Below are 15295 nucleotides of genomic sequence, written 5' to 3'. Positions count from 1 at the left end.
TCTTCTACAACAACTAAACAACAATTTTTGCAACTCTCAAAGCCAAAAATGGTCCGATTGACCATCCGAAACTCACCCGAGGCCCCCGAGACCTCAACCAAAAGCACCAACACATGTTAAAACCTCGTTCAAACTTGGTCCAATCATAAAAACACCTCAACAAAACACCAAATCAACCAATTCACATCGAATTGAAGCCTAAGTTTTTCTAAAACTTCCGAAATACACTTTCATTCAAAAACCCAACCAAAACACGTCCGAATGACCTGATAATTTGCACACACATCCCAAATGACATAACAAAGCTACAACAGCTCTCGTAATTCCATTCCGACCTCGGATCAAAATCTCACCTATCAACCGGAAATCGCCAAAATACAAACTTCGCCAATTCAAGCCTATACACCGGACCTCCAAAACCACTTCCGATCACGCTCCTAAGTCACAAATCACCCAACGAAGCTAATCAAATCATAAAAATTCCGTTCTAAGCTCATATACAAATAAGTCAACTCTTGGTCAAACCTTTCAAATTCAAAGCTTTCAACTGAGACTGTTATTTCAAATTCATACCGATTTCCGTGAAAACCAAAATCAACGATTTACATCAGTCATAATACATCATACGGGGCAAGTCATGCCCGAGAACTAGCGATCAAAGTGCAAAAGCTCAAAACGACCGGTCGGGTCGTTACATCCTCCCCTACTTAAACACACGTTCGTCCTCGAACGTACCCAGAGTTGTTCTAGAAGCCAACCAATAACTAAATAACTTTACCATGCATATACCCGGGGGTGATCCCACGTCACCCTATCTTATATAGGTCCGATAAAACAATATAACTGAAATTTCACAATCCATCCTAGTCCATAAACCATAGAACCACATTTCTGCTTCTAAAATCCTCAATACGATCAAAATCTCACATTTATATTGTGAATAAGTCCGAACAAGCTGTAACAAACCATATCTGCTATCTCAGGTGCAATCACATGATATACCACATAACTCAAACACTCGTAGCGATAACTTCTAATCACAGTAGATACACATAACAACCGAATATCGATAAACAACCTCTTATCAACTAAAGTCTCGTTCCAACAGTTCCATATACTGCCAATGATAAAGGAAACACGCAATAAATCATAACCATTTCTCAGATCAACCATCCATAATGCTACTTCTCCTTTGGCAAGGACCATAGCAAATTTCTGAGTCGAACCTCGATATTATCCTTCCAACATGCTGAAATCGAATTCGTTCATATTCATTAATGATCCCAACGATCTCCTCTAGTCCAGCACACCACCCTGGTGACATGACACATCAATAGAGGCCTAAGCCGCAGCTAGTATAATACACGCACCAATAAGCAATGGTCTGAACATACTCCAATCATGAAAGTGACTCAAATGAAAGAGCCGTACTTCAAGCTTGCCAGTACCACCATAACACAAAGCAGAGAACCCATCTCACATCATGGAATAGAACACACGAATCTAGTCCGCAAGGTCATATCTCCATATAGCTTCGATGCAATGCGCGATCCTATCAAACACTGCTCCACATAAAACGCCCCAAGTCACTATGCTCAAAAACGACAACCACGCACAATTTGATGTCTGGAACCAAAGCAAATTCATTACACCCACGGTGAAGCAATTAACATATACCACGCAAACCCGATAGAACATAATTGACACGTCATTTACCGAGCAACACCTAATTACTCTTCCCGCTCGACTTCGACTATGAACCCCAATAGAACCGCACCATACGTGCACATAACCAACGAATCATACATCTCACAACACAGAAAGGCAACTCATAGATCTCCCGGATCACTAGTAAGCTCAATAATGGTCGAACCAACCTATCCCTAAACATACAATTTGGGGCCAACTAAGCCGACTCAGCTAGAACACGCATCTACATGGCCTAACAGCGAACTCTCTATCAAGGGGAAACCTGAAGCTGTTCCTTCAACTCCTTAACTCTGTCGGTGCCCGACACCAAATCAATACCGAAATCGACAACCCTGCCTGGCGACATGCCCGGCCACAAGAAACACATTCGAAAAGTCCCTCACCACCAGAACTGAATCAATATGAGGAGCCTCAGCATTGACACTCATCACAAGAGCCCAAGTAAGAAAGACAAATCCTTCCCAGCCGTCCGCTAAGTCTTCAAAATGTAAAACCACTCTACCAGGACTTAATCCGACGCACCTCGCTATTTAACCCGTGGCATTTCTGGAATAGCCAATAGTGCAATAGTCTAGAATAACCCAACATGGAGACAACTACTCTAATCCCCAATATCACATCCAGAATCTAACATACCAAGCAAAGAAAGATCCACTTGGGCCTCCAAATCCCGATAGTCACTAAACAGTACCGAATGCCCACGATCTACAACCCACATAGCCTAAATATGAGAACTCATGTCTCCACATCCACACGGTACATGAATCACCATATCCGATCCCAATTTAGTTGTCCGAACACATGCCACACCTTTAATACCCAATCATCCCATGATAGATACTCTAAAATTTCCCTGTGCCAACAAGAAATCCCGAATATCACCAGTCGATCTAATAAGAAAATGCTGCAATACTACCAAAGTGTCATCAACTTAATCACATTGTCTTTTCTGAAACATATACCCTCGTCAAATCACCCCAATTAGAACTACCACTTCCTTAATCATCTGAAACTACTTGTGCTGCCTAAGAATTCATGACTTTCTATTCAGAACTGAACTGTAACCTTCCACACGCAATTGTCAATCCTCCACAACCTACCGCATATACCATACCATCTCAGGATAACATGAGAACTTCATCTTCCTTCCGAGCCACAAACATCTACGTACTTAATTGGTCAAGAACTTCACATTGGTCCCAATCTAGAGGAAAAATCACTATACCTTCCATGCTTCGCATGCCCACTGAAAATATACATCTCCAAATTGCGAAAAACCATCAAGAACTCTCCGAGTTCCTTTTGCACAAATTAGACCTGTCAGGACTGAATCCTTCTAACTCGAACAAGTTAAGCAAGCCATCAAAACCTAAGAGAATCGCCGCAAAATACCTGAAAGAGCTTATTACCTCGAACACACACAAAGAATTAATCATATCCTTACCATACCGATTCGGTCTACTATCAAGCTACTCCATCTATCTAAATTTCCTTTTGATTCATCTTCAACCTGATATTCTCTCTTGTGGTAGCACCAAAATTCCTCAATCCAGGATTACCACATGAGACCCAAGCATACAACCACACTATCTAAGACTCATAAGCCGTTGAATACTCTCTAAAATATTCCCAAAAGCACCACATTTGAAATACTTTTCTCTGAAGAACTTCATGTGAATCTAAATCTATTACCTCATGATATTGATACATAGAATCCCACAATTAATATAGAAAACACCAAAAGTCTTGACATCTTCCAATGAAACTCAGTTTCTAACCACATATGCGACTATGGAATACTCAATTGATATAGGCAGACTCTCGAACACATTTGAATCATTCTCGCAAGTCATCTACTCTCCTCAAACCGCAATTAACCTAATCAAATGAACCGATCAATCTGTGCCTCATTAGCACTCCGACACCGTAGAATGTGACATCATTCCATTACAACCAAGCAACTTCTTGCTCTATGCACCGAGCATCCTTTACCAATAACAACTCAAGGCATTCCGTGATTCTTACACACTTATGAAGTATACTATATACCTTGTTAAGAATTTTTCCTTTACTCGAGCCATCCTCGGTCTCATTTCCTGTAGGCCATAACTGATTCACCCGCACGCCTCAAACTGGAACCAACATAGCACCTAACCGTGCAATCAACTGCTCACAGTAGACTCTCCCACTTGGATCGAAGCCATAGATCAAATTAAACTCAATAACTCATAATGCTTATATTACATTGATTCCACAATATTATAGTAAGATTAAACTCGAATACTTTGTAAGCTTGCAAAAACACAGATCATCTAGTACTTAAATCTTCGGCAAACCTCGCACTCATTCTCGCAACAGTTAAGCCCACTCTCTTAAGCGACCCAAAATTCAAATTTCAACACTTACATTTCACTTGCACATGAGATCTTCTAACAGTCACATAAGGGTCACACAACCTAAGAATTTTTCGCAAGAGATAACCCACCTGCTTTGCCTTCAATTAACATTTCTGTACACCTTCCACTGTCATAACTGTACGCAGCCACTTAGTCTTCCTGAGTCTGAACTCATACCGCAATATGAAATCTACTCCACTCCCAACTAGGAGACACGATAAGATTCTTCACACGCCCATAGCTCGGGCTACACCTCAAATCATGATGGAATTCAAGCACCTAATAGTTCTTCTATCATCTAGGAGACCCCTCTCACCGCTTCCGAATCATATGGATACTTCTCGAAGTAATAAAATACTCATCACATAATTATCTAGCTGTCACTTCCACTAATAGGGACAATACTGAACATATAAGTTCGAAACACTCGCTCACACAATCAGCACCTCGGTGCTTAAGCCATAGGCAAAGATCCGGCCTCAAGTCCTTCAGACTGGCCCGACATCAAACTCATAGAGATCACATCTCACCCCTCGATCAGAGAATCACAAGCCATCAAGGCACATTTGATACTGAGCACTCATGCACGCGTGCGAACGCGTGGAAGGAATTTCAATAGTTCCTTTTCAAGCTGGATCAAGGACGTACGATAAGAATTCAAGAATATGATGTTTTTCCTAAAGGTTTTGTAGCCTCTCGAGGATAAATACAGACATCTTCGTACCAATCCGCGAGACTCTACTAAACCTCCTCATGACTCGTGAGACCTATGTAACCTAGGCTCTGATGCCAACTTGTCACGACCCAATTCCCGAGCCCGGACGTGATGGCGCCTCTCGTGAAGACAAGGCTTGCCAAACCAAAACGGAACACTCATTTTCAATGGTTAAATATCATAAACAGTTCTAAACTTGATATAATAGCCATAATTTGCGGAAAATAACAATGACAGTAGAAGGAACCATCCTGACACAGCCCAAATCGGGGTGTCACAAGTCACGAGCATCGATTAGGGTATAAATAGAAGTACAAGGTCTAAATTATATGAAACATGAATAATTAACAAAAGAGAGAAAAACGGTGCTGTGAATGTCGGCAGGCACCTCACTAAACTCTGATAACTCTGCCTCTGATCAACCAAAACCCTCTACTGGGTGTATAAATACCTGCATCTGCACACAAGGTGCAGGAAGTAATGTGAGTACTCCGACTCAGTGATTAATAAAGGTAAATAACAACTGAGCGGTAAGAAATCACATAAAGCAACCAACATGCTATATAGAAGCAGTGAAAAACCCTTTGAGAAAAATAGTGAAGCTGTGAAATCTTTAGAAACATCTTAGCTTAGTTTAAACCTCTTTTGAAAATGACTTTCTAAATAGTTACGCAAATGAGTGCAAACAAATAGTGTAGATAAACATGGAAATCCGCCCCTCGGGCATAACACTCAATTAATAGATAATGCCAGGCAATCAGATAGATATCACATGAAGTAGCACAAACAACAGATAATGGAAGACAAATGAAATAAAGTAAACACATAAAATAGTACCAACACTGCTGCAACGTGCAGCCCGATCCATATCTCGCTACAGCGTGCAACCCGATCCATATATTTCGTCAACGGTGCCCACTGGAGGTGTGCAGACTCTAGAAGGGGCCCCTTACGACCCAAGCACAATATCAAGCCATCCCGTGGCGTACATATCTCAGGCCCCCGGCCTCATAATCAATTAGTATCTCACTACTGCGGCGTGCAGCCCGATCCAAAAGTATCCTCACAATATAGTCCCTTGGCCTTACTCAGTCAAAAATCACATAAGCCCCTCGGGCAATAGTAAAACATGATGCTCAGCCCTAAAATATTATTGGAAATATCATTTCATGTGTTAAAGCGAAATAAACATGGCTAATTTTTGAAAACAGTGGAAAATACATGACTGAGTTCAAGTATAAAAATCAAACAGTGAGGAAATATCAACAACAGTCCCCGAAGGGTTCGAATAACTGGCACGATGTCCAAATATGGCAATCAGCACAAAAACATAATGATAGCAAATAAGTCTTAGTTAAATACGCGGTAAAATCATCAATCGGGATGGACCAAGTCATAATACCCAATAGTAAAAACCCCACGCTCAACATTCAGCGCGTGTCTTGCCTCAATATAGCAGTACGATGTGCAAATCTGGGGTTTCAAACCCTCAGGATATCATTTACAATCATTACTCACCTCGAACCGGCAAAATCTCTAGCTCGCGACGTCTTTACCCTTCAAATTGGCCTCCATGCGCGTCGAATCTATCCAAAATCAGAACAAATACATCACAAAATGCTAAGGGAGCAAATCCCAAGCAAAAACAATTGAAAATTATCAAAAATCCCGAAATTAGCAAAACTTGAGCCCCGGGACCACTTCTCAAAACTCAGAAATTTTCACATCAACGGGTTCCTTATCTCCCCACGAGTTCATACATATCAAAAGTTCTCAAATCCGACCTCCAATGGCCCTTCAAATCCCAATTTAAAATCTCAAAATCCCAAGCCCTAGTTCTTCCATTTTTATCTAAATTTCCATGAATTTCTAGATTAATTTCACAATAGAATCACGTTTTAGGTTCAAAAATCTTGCCTCCAATAAATTCTCCTTGAATCCCTCTTCAATATCCCTCAAAGAGCTCTCAAAATGGTCAACTATGGAGGAAAAATGGCTAAAATCGCAGATAAAATGACATAAACTTTCTGCCTAGGTCTGACCCTTCCTTCTTCACGAACGCGGTCAACGCCTCGCGTTCGCGAAGCACAAACTTAATTGACCAAATTTTGCCCTACGCGAACGCGTCACCCTATCAGGAACACGATGCTTCTACCTCCTACACCTTCGCGAACGCGAAAACCTTATGCGAACGTGAAAACCTTACGCGAACGCGATGAACAAAATGCCTTGGACCCCAATTTGCTATACACGATCGCGAGTGCCTTCTCGCGAACGCGATGCACTGCTTCCCATCCTTTCGCGAACGCGAGGTACGTCTCGCGAATGAGAAGGCTTAATTTTAGCCTTCCTCAAATCGTTCTACACGAAAGCGATGCTCCAGCCGCGAACGCAAAGGGAAAATTCTTCTGCAACAGCTAAACAACAATTTCTGCAACTCTCAAAGCCAAAAATGGTCCGATTGACCATCCGAAACTCACCCGAGGCCCCTGGGACCTCAACCAAAAGCACCAACACATCTTAAAACCTCGTTCAAACTTGTTCCAATCATCAAAACACCTCAATAAAACACCAAATTCACCAATTCACATCGAATTCAAGACTAAGTTTTTCTAAAACTTCCGAAATATGCTTTCGATCAAAAACCCAACCAAAATACGTCCAAATGACCTGAAATTTTGCACACACATCCAAAATGACATAACGAAGCTACAGAAACTCTCGGAGTTCCATTCCGACCCTCGGATCAAAATCTCACCTATCAACCGGAAATCGCCAAAATACAAACTTCACCAATTCAAGCCTAATTCTACACCGGACCTCCAAAACCACTTCTGATCACGCTCCTAAGTCACAAATCACCCAACGAAGCTAACCAAACCATAAAAATTCCGTTCTGAGCTCATATACAAATAAGTCAACTCTTGGTCAAACCTTTCAAATTCAAAGCTTTCAATTGAGACTGTTCTTTCAAATTCATACCAATTTCCATGAAAACCAAAATCAATGATTTACATTAGTCATAATACATCATACGGGGCAAGTCATGCCCGAGAACTGGCGATCAAACTGCAAAAGCTCAAAACGACCGGTCAGGTCGTTACAGATCACCTCCTAACGTTTCCATTCAAATTTCATGGCTTGATGTAGTGTGGAAGGCACAGCTCCAGCGGCATGGATCCATGGTCGGCTCAACAGAAGATTATATGTGGCTGGTATGTCAAGCACATGAAACTCGACATCGAACCAAGTTGGCCCCATCTGCAAGCAAAGGTTGATTTCCCCAATTGTGGCCCTTTGAGACACATCGAAAGCTTTCACGTTCATGCTTCCTACCCGTATTTCATGAAAACCCTTGTCCAACCTTTTCAAAGTGTCCAACGGACAAATGTTGAGCCTTGAACCTCCGTCAACCAAAACCCTAGCAATGAATTTGTCTTCAAATTGCACTGTGATATGCAATGCTCGATTGTGATTCAACCCTCATGTGACAGCTCATCTTCATGGAGGATGATCTTTTGACTTTCCAGTACTTGTCCCACCATATTGGTCATTTCTCCGCCAGTGATGTTATTGGGTACATAAGCCTCGCTCAACATCTTTATTAAAGCATTCTTACGTGCCTCTGAATTTTGCAATAGTGATAGGATAGATATAAAACCAGGGATATGTAGGTAACTCAAGACTAGAGTCTGATCTCTGTCTTTCAAAACATCTCGTCCGGTCAAAATTGGCCATCATTTCTTTACCCAAAAACTCTTTTATCCTTCCTAGGTAAAGAGCGGCAGCTGTTGATACCCGATTTTTCCTCATATACCTTTAATACATGGATATACTTTCAAAATAGCACATAAGCAGTTATAAGTATGCATAAGCATTTTTTAAAATTTTTCTATAATTTTTAAAAGCTCCAAATTGATTTATTTCTTTCCTTTTTATTTATAAAATTTCCAATAATTATCCTTCAAATTATTTTTGTGGTGATTTAGTCATCTAAATTCTTTATTTATGCCAAAATATTATTTAAATATTTTAGTGCATTTTTTTTATAATTGCATTTACATTTTTTGGGCTAAATTGTATATCTTTGCAATAATAGCCCTACTAATGTATAATTATATTATTGATGCATAAAATGATCTTTTATATTTTGAAAACATTAAACAACTATTTTAAATTATTTTAGTACACGAAAATAGTTTTTGGAAATTATTTATTATTTTTTATAAATTATATAGTAGTAAAAATGGCTATTTAAAATATTGCCTAATTTTATTTCAATTCCAGCCCCAATCCTACCCCAATACCAACCCAATTTTCAATTGAAACTACCCAACCCAAACCCTGAAGACCTGATCCAGCCCCAATCTCATCTAATCTCGGCCGTTGATCATAGAGATCAACGACCATCATTAATCCCTTCCCTTTTTAGTCCTAAACGATCCCCAAACCATCTCATTCTCACCCGTCCGCCGCCCTGGAAACTCTCCTCGTCTCTCAAACACTCTCAACCTAACCCTAATCAAACCTCACTGATCCTCGTCCATGGCCATCTCCGATGACTTCTCACCACCTCCCAGGCCTCCAATGGCCTCTCTCACGTTATTCTTGCAATCTCCAGGGCCCTCAAGGGACCAGGTTTAGTTGGCTTGCATCAATGGTTCCTCTCTCGCCTGTTTCAGGCCATTCCAGTGTGATTCCGAGTAAGATCGTCCTATATTTACTACGATTTATGGTTTTCTAAGCAGGTTTCTTCACCTCTGTATGGTTCTCTTCGAAACCCTAATTTCTTTTATAAGCCTCTTAGATCTGTATAGATCTTAGATGATTTGAGTTTGTTTCATGTGAGTTATATAGCAGCCTTATGATTCTTTACAAGTATCGCACGATTTTAAGGTGATTTTCACCTTTTCCTAAACTAGGGTTTCCAGAATTTCTTTTTACAAATTGTTTGATGACTTTTTGTGTTTGATCTTCTGTTTCTCATATATTTTGACTGATTTTGTAAGCCTACTACAACCTTAACTCGCTTATGCTGAAAGCCCTAATTTTTAGGGTTCTTCGTTTGGTTTCTGAGTACTGATACATTTGACTGTGTTCTTACTTTGGGTTCTTGTGATTTCTCGTGATTTTCTTAATATGCTTCTACTAAATCTCATAGTTCAATCCTTTTACTGATTCTATATGCTTGTGTTCATCCTGACCAATCAGGTCAAGACCTATACTTTTCTCATTGAATCAGTATCGTTTAACCTTTGTTTTGTTAAAGTTATGTGTCGATTTCTTACTATTCATGTCTTGCTCTATTTTATATGCTATTGCTGACTCTTTCATGACTTTCTCTTTGATTGAACCCTTGATTATTCTGAATACTTTATTTCCTGGTTTAAATTTGAACACTTTCCCTTAAACTTTCGATTCTTACCTCTTTACTCGATTTGATTGAATTGCCTGCCGTAATTAATTTTCCCTTGCCTTGTTTGTATTTTTGTTGATTCTTACTGATTTGTTTCCTTAATTGAAACCCCTATTAATTTACCCCTAATTACCTACTCTATACTAAGCCTTACTTGATTCTTTTCCTTAAATACTTAGCATACTTTTACCGTTAATTTAATTGTCCCTTAATTAAGGGAAAGACTTGTAGAATTACATGTGACTTCCTTGATTTGCTACTTAATTGATCTCTTACCTTATTTGTTAAGCTTTTGATTACTATAAACCCCCTCATATTTTATGTTCTGGACAACGATTATTAGTTCAAAAATCACTACTCCTTACACTCTAAAGTTCTCTTTCTCTGCTACTTGTGTTACTCACTGATCTAGCCGGCTGAAAGCCAAGGCTAGATATTGGAACTTTACTTGCTTTATATTCTGCACCCTCTTCTCCAACTAGTATGTCTCCAGTTAGATTTTGAAACTCAACTTTATGTGTTCCATGCCTATACATCTATGCCTGTTTCGTATTAGTTATTCAATTTGGTTTCTCTATTTGCTGTTATTAAGCATGTTTAAATTTTGCCTTATGAGTAATTAGCATGACTGACTTTATTTAGTTTACTTAGTTCCCTTACCCCTCCCTTTAATTAGTATGATTATGTTAGTTATTTAGTCTTCTAGTGCATTCAATTGGTCCTGATTGTGTCCAATTATGTTCAACACATCTTTGTTTTCAACATGATTCTGTTACATTCTTTCTCTATGCCTTAACTGTGTATGACTAACTTGTTCAATATACTCCTAGTTGTTCTGGACATTTGTTGTACCAGTTTCCCTGTTTATGTGGTCTCAACCCTATATGTTTCCCAATCCCCTTCACCCTTTGTTTGTAAGCCTACTTGTTAAGTGAATCTGGGTAGTCCTGGTTTAATTGGATTGTTTGCTAAGTGTGTTTTCATCAAAATGATTTCAAAACTGTTGCTCCCACTCCTAGCATTCTTTTCAAAAATTGGTCACTCCCAGTATTTTTTAAAAGAAAACTATTTTTGAATCTTTTCACTTCTAACCATTTTACAAAACTCTTTCAAAGTCATCGTGCACTCTCACATTACTCTTAGAATATTAGGTTCTGCCCCCCTGGAATATGTACTGCCTTGAGATCTCCCTGAACTCTAGCATGTCTGAGCTGGCCTTTCCACACTGCACCTAAATCAGTTATTATTTGGGAAAAGGTCTAGGTGTGAGCACTGCCCAGGATCCTTGAGGTCCTTAGGGAACTCTGACATGCCTAGACATGAGATTGTCTATGGAACTTTGGCAGTCGAGGCTATTGGAGGCTTGGGAAGTCATTTGGGCCTGGTGCAGGCTCCTTATAGATTAATTACTGTGTATTTATGTATTTTTATTCATTGGTCTGTAATAACTATTATAAACAACATTGGGGTGATTAGTGAAAAAGGGGTGTGTTGTTATATATATGTTGGGTAAATCGGATAGATACCATGCCTATAGGGTTGCGTTAATTCAAACACATTTTCTATGTTTGCTATACTTTCACAGTATTAGAAACCATGCCTATAGGGCCCAAATGGATTTAATATTTAGATATCATGCCTATAGAGATAAAGTAATTAAAGTTCAGTTTTGTCATAGAATGTATTCATATTCTTCTTCATGGATATCATGCTTATAAGTTCAAGAGTCGGCTCTAATAACTAGATACCATGCCTATAGGGATTAAACTTGGCTCTAATACTAATCATGCCTATAGAACTTAAAATCAGTTTAGTTGAACAAATCAGTCTAATTCATGTTTGAATTGGTTTAATTAACTATTCGTTTCTTTAAATAAGTTTTCAAACACTGCCTTAATTAATGCCGCTAGAAAACATGTCTATAGGATCTCAAGTTGTCCTCTTAAAAATTGATAATTGTTTTACTGCATTTCTAATAGATATCATGCTCTTAGGACACCACTGTTATGCGTTTAGGCAAGACTCTAGGGCAATTCAAATTCTATAACTATAAAACTGTGCTTTGTTATTTGAGACTGTTCAAATTTAACGAGTCTACAATCAGTAGGCAAGCTAAATAGGTCTTTGACACTTTGTCCTAATTCAATACTGTATAATCCTTGTTCACCTAGATATCATGTTCTAGGATTTTCTCTTAAATACTTGACTGTTGTTTGAAGACGTGCATTTACTTGTTATATTTGTGGAGGTGACTGTGAGCCTACAATTTGTTCTCTTTAAATGCAGTCCTAATTGTTCTTGATTGGCGCCTAGACTTTTATCCATTAAAACCTTAGGAAGTTCTAGAACTACACTAGTTAGAGGTCCTAAATATCTGCAGGGCCACAAAGAAGGGACGGGTAGTGCACACATAGGACATCTGTCAAGGTTATTAGAATGCTTTAGGCTATGACCAAGGGGAGGGAATTGGGGAGTAAGAATATGATGACTACGCGCTAATGTCACGTGTAGCCCCTCATTGAGAAGTATTTAACGGGAATTGTGTGGGGTGATCCTATAGGTTAACCAACCTAGGACCCCTCTTTCCCAATTCCTGATGTTTAAACTTTACTTTTTCTCTATATATGCAACTTGTTTTCTCCTTTTGTCTCATTATTTGAGTCATACAATGTCCAAAACATGCCTTTATTTTCAAGTATGTGTTTAAACTATTTATTCGTTAAAAGGATTACTTCATAAGTATAAGTTCAGTCGGGACCCACCATTGTGGACCGCGAGGGGTGCCTAACACCTTCCCCTCAAAGTTATTTCGAGCCCTTACCCTAAATCTCTGGTAATGCAAACTAGTCTAAGAGTTAATCACTCTAGGTGCCCTAATGCACCATAATCCGCTAGGTGGCGACTTTTCAAAAACCCAAATTCCCAAAAGGAAATGAGTTATTACCCCCCATGAATGTCAGAACCCGGACTTCTCTCTCCGCGGAGGGGAAAAAAGGGGGTGCGACAGCATTGCGACTCTGCTGGGGATACCTTTAGGCTCTAACCATAATGAACTTATATTTTATGGATTAGTCCAAGCATGCCTTATCCCATACCCTTTCCCTTATTTGCACTTAATTGTCTATTTTTCAAGCATTTATGATTTCTTTATTCCTGAAACTGACTTGTCTCCTTGTTTTCTTTTTCTGTAACTGTATTTCAATTATTTAAATACCTCATTTATTATTTTCTTACGTGCAAATACTTGACTACATGCTATTTATTGCTGCATAAATCATGCTCCGCATCAATTTCCACTCATGCGTATCAAATCCTATAGTAACGCTTGATGAGTGGTTGCGCTCTTCCTATTTATTACCCTTAAATTCGGAAAGGCTTATTTGCGGTAAAACTAGTCGATCAACGGTGCAGTCGACGGTTCCGTGTCTTTCCCCCTCAAGTTGTCCGCTTGAGGGTACCAGTCTAGACCCCCATAGTAACCTTACTCTGATTATAATTGTGCATGCATCATGGTCAAACCTAGTCGGATTTATATGTTGTCCACATAATAATCCTTTAATAAAAGACTTATCTAAAAGTCCACCAAGGTTTCCATAATCCCAACGAACACAACCACGTTCTGTGCATTAATTTGGAGAACTAGATGCCAATATGCTAATCATGAATGCATAAATAGTCGAATCTAGTGGGGGAGAAGGGCCTAACCCTTTTGTTTTGCAAAAAATGAGGCATGAGGTCCCCAAATTTGGTATGGTTAGCAACATTCCACCATTGCTGCTAGATTTGTGGGAGGACCTTTCGTAAAGTGACAAGAAACATGTAAGAAAGTACCTGAGTAACTTTCCTTCCCTGCTAGTTATTGAGCCAAACAACAAGTTGATCCAGGCTGTCACTTTGTTCTGGGACAGAGAGAGGTATGTGTTCCGTTTCGGATAGTCCCGGGTTATTGGTGCCGAAGAACCGTACCAGTAAAGGGTTCTTAAAGATGATGGGGCTGAAAAAACATGCTGACCTGGTATGCCTGAAGGAATGTTACATACCCTTCTTATATCTGTATGAGAGGTATGACCATAGCAAGTCCTACCGTACCTACCATGACGAGCTCTCTCTCACTTCTCTGGGCCACATCCACCGTAGAGTGTTCGTGTTCATTGTATGGTTCTTAGGCCTGATAGTATTCCCAATGAAAAGGGAAAGAATCCATACTAGGTTAGCCATGGTTGCCAAGACTTTGATGGAAGGGATCAATGGACAGACATACAATATAGTCCCCATGATCATAGCCGACATCTACAGGGCTCTAGAGAGCTGTCAAAGAGGGGTCAAGTATTTCGAGGGTTGTAACTTGTTGTTGTTGTTGATACCCAATTTTTCCTCATATATTTTTAATACATATATATACTTTCAAAATAGCACATATGCAGTTATAAGTATGCATAAGAATTTTTATAATTTTTCTATAATTTCTAAAATCTCCAAATTGATTTATTTCTTCTCTTTTTATTTATAAAATTTCCAATAATTATCTTTCAAATTATTTTTCTTTAGATTTAGTCATCTAAATTCTTTATTTATGCCAGAATAGTGTTTAAACATTTTTAGTGCATTTTTGTAATTATATTTATAATTTTTAGGCTAAATTGCACATTTTTGCAATAATAGCCCTACTAATGCATAATTGCATTATTGATGCATAAAATGATCTTTTATATTTTTAAAATGTTAAAAAACTATTTAAAATCATTTTGGTACATGAATATATTTTTAGGAATCATTTATTAATTCTTATAAATTATATAGTATTAAACATGGCTATTTAAAATCTAGCCTATTTTATTTTCAATTTTAGCCCCAACCTAACCCAATTACCAGCCCAATTTCAATTAAATTACTCAGCCTAGAAATCCCAGTCCCAAATACCCATCTGTCCAACCCAATACCCGGCCAAATCCTGGTCGTTGATCATTTTGATCAATGGTCCAGGTTCCCCTTTTCCATAATTAAACTGACCTATACCCCAAAACCCTAATCAGTTTACCACCCTTCCCCCGCCATTAC

This window comes from Nicotiana tabacum, chromosome 5, assembly GCF_000715075.1.
Source record: "Nicotiana tabacum cultivar K326 chromosome 5, ASM71507v2, whole genome shotgun sequence".
Lineage (NCBI taxonomy): Eukaryota > Viridiplantae > Streptophyta > Magnoliopsida > Solanales > Solanaceae > Nicotiana > Nicotiana tabacum.
The sequence above is the reverse complement of the archived record's forward strand: the minus strand, read 5'-3'. Positions refer to the sequence as shown.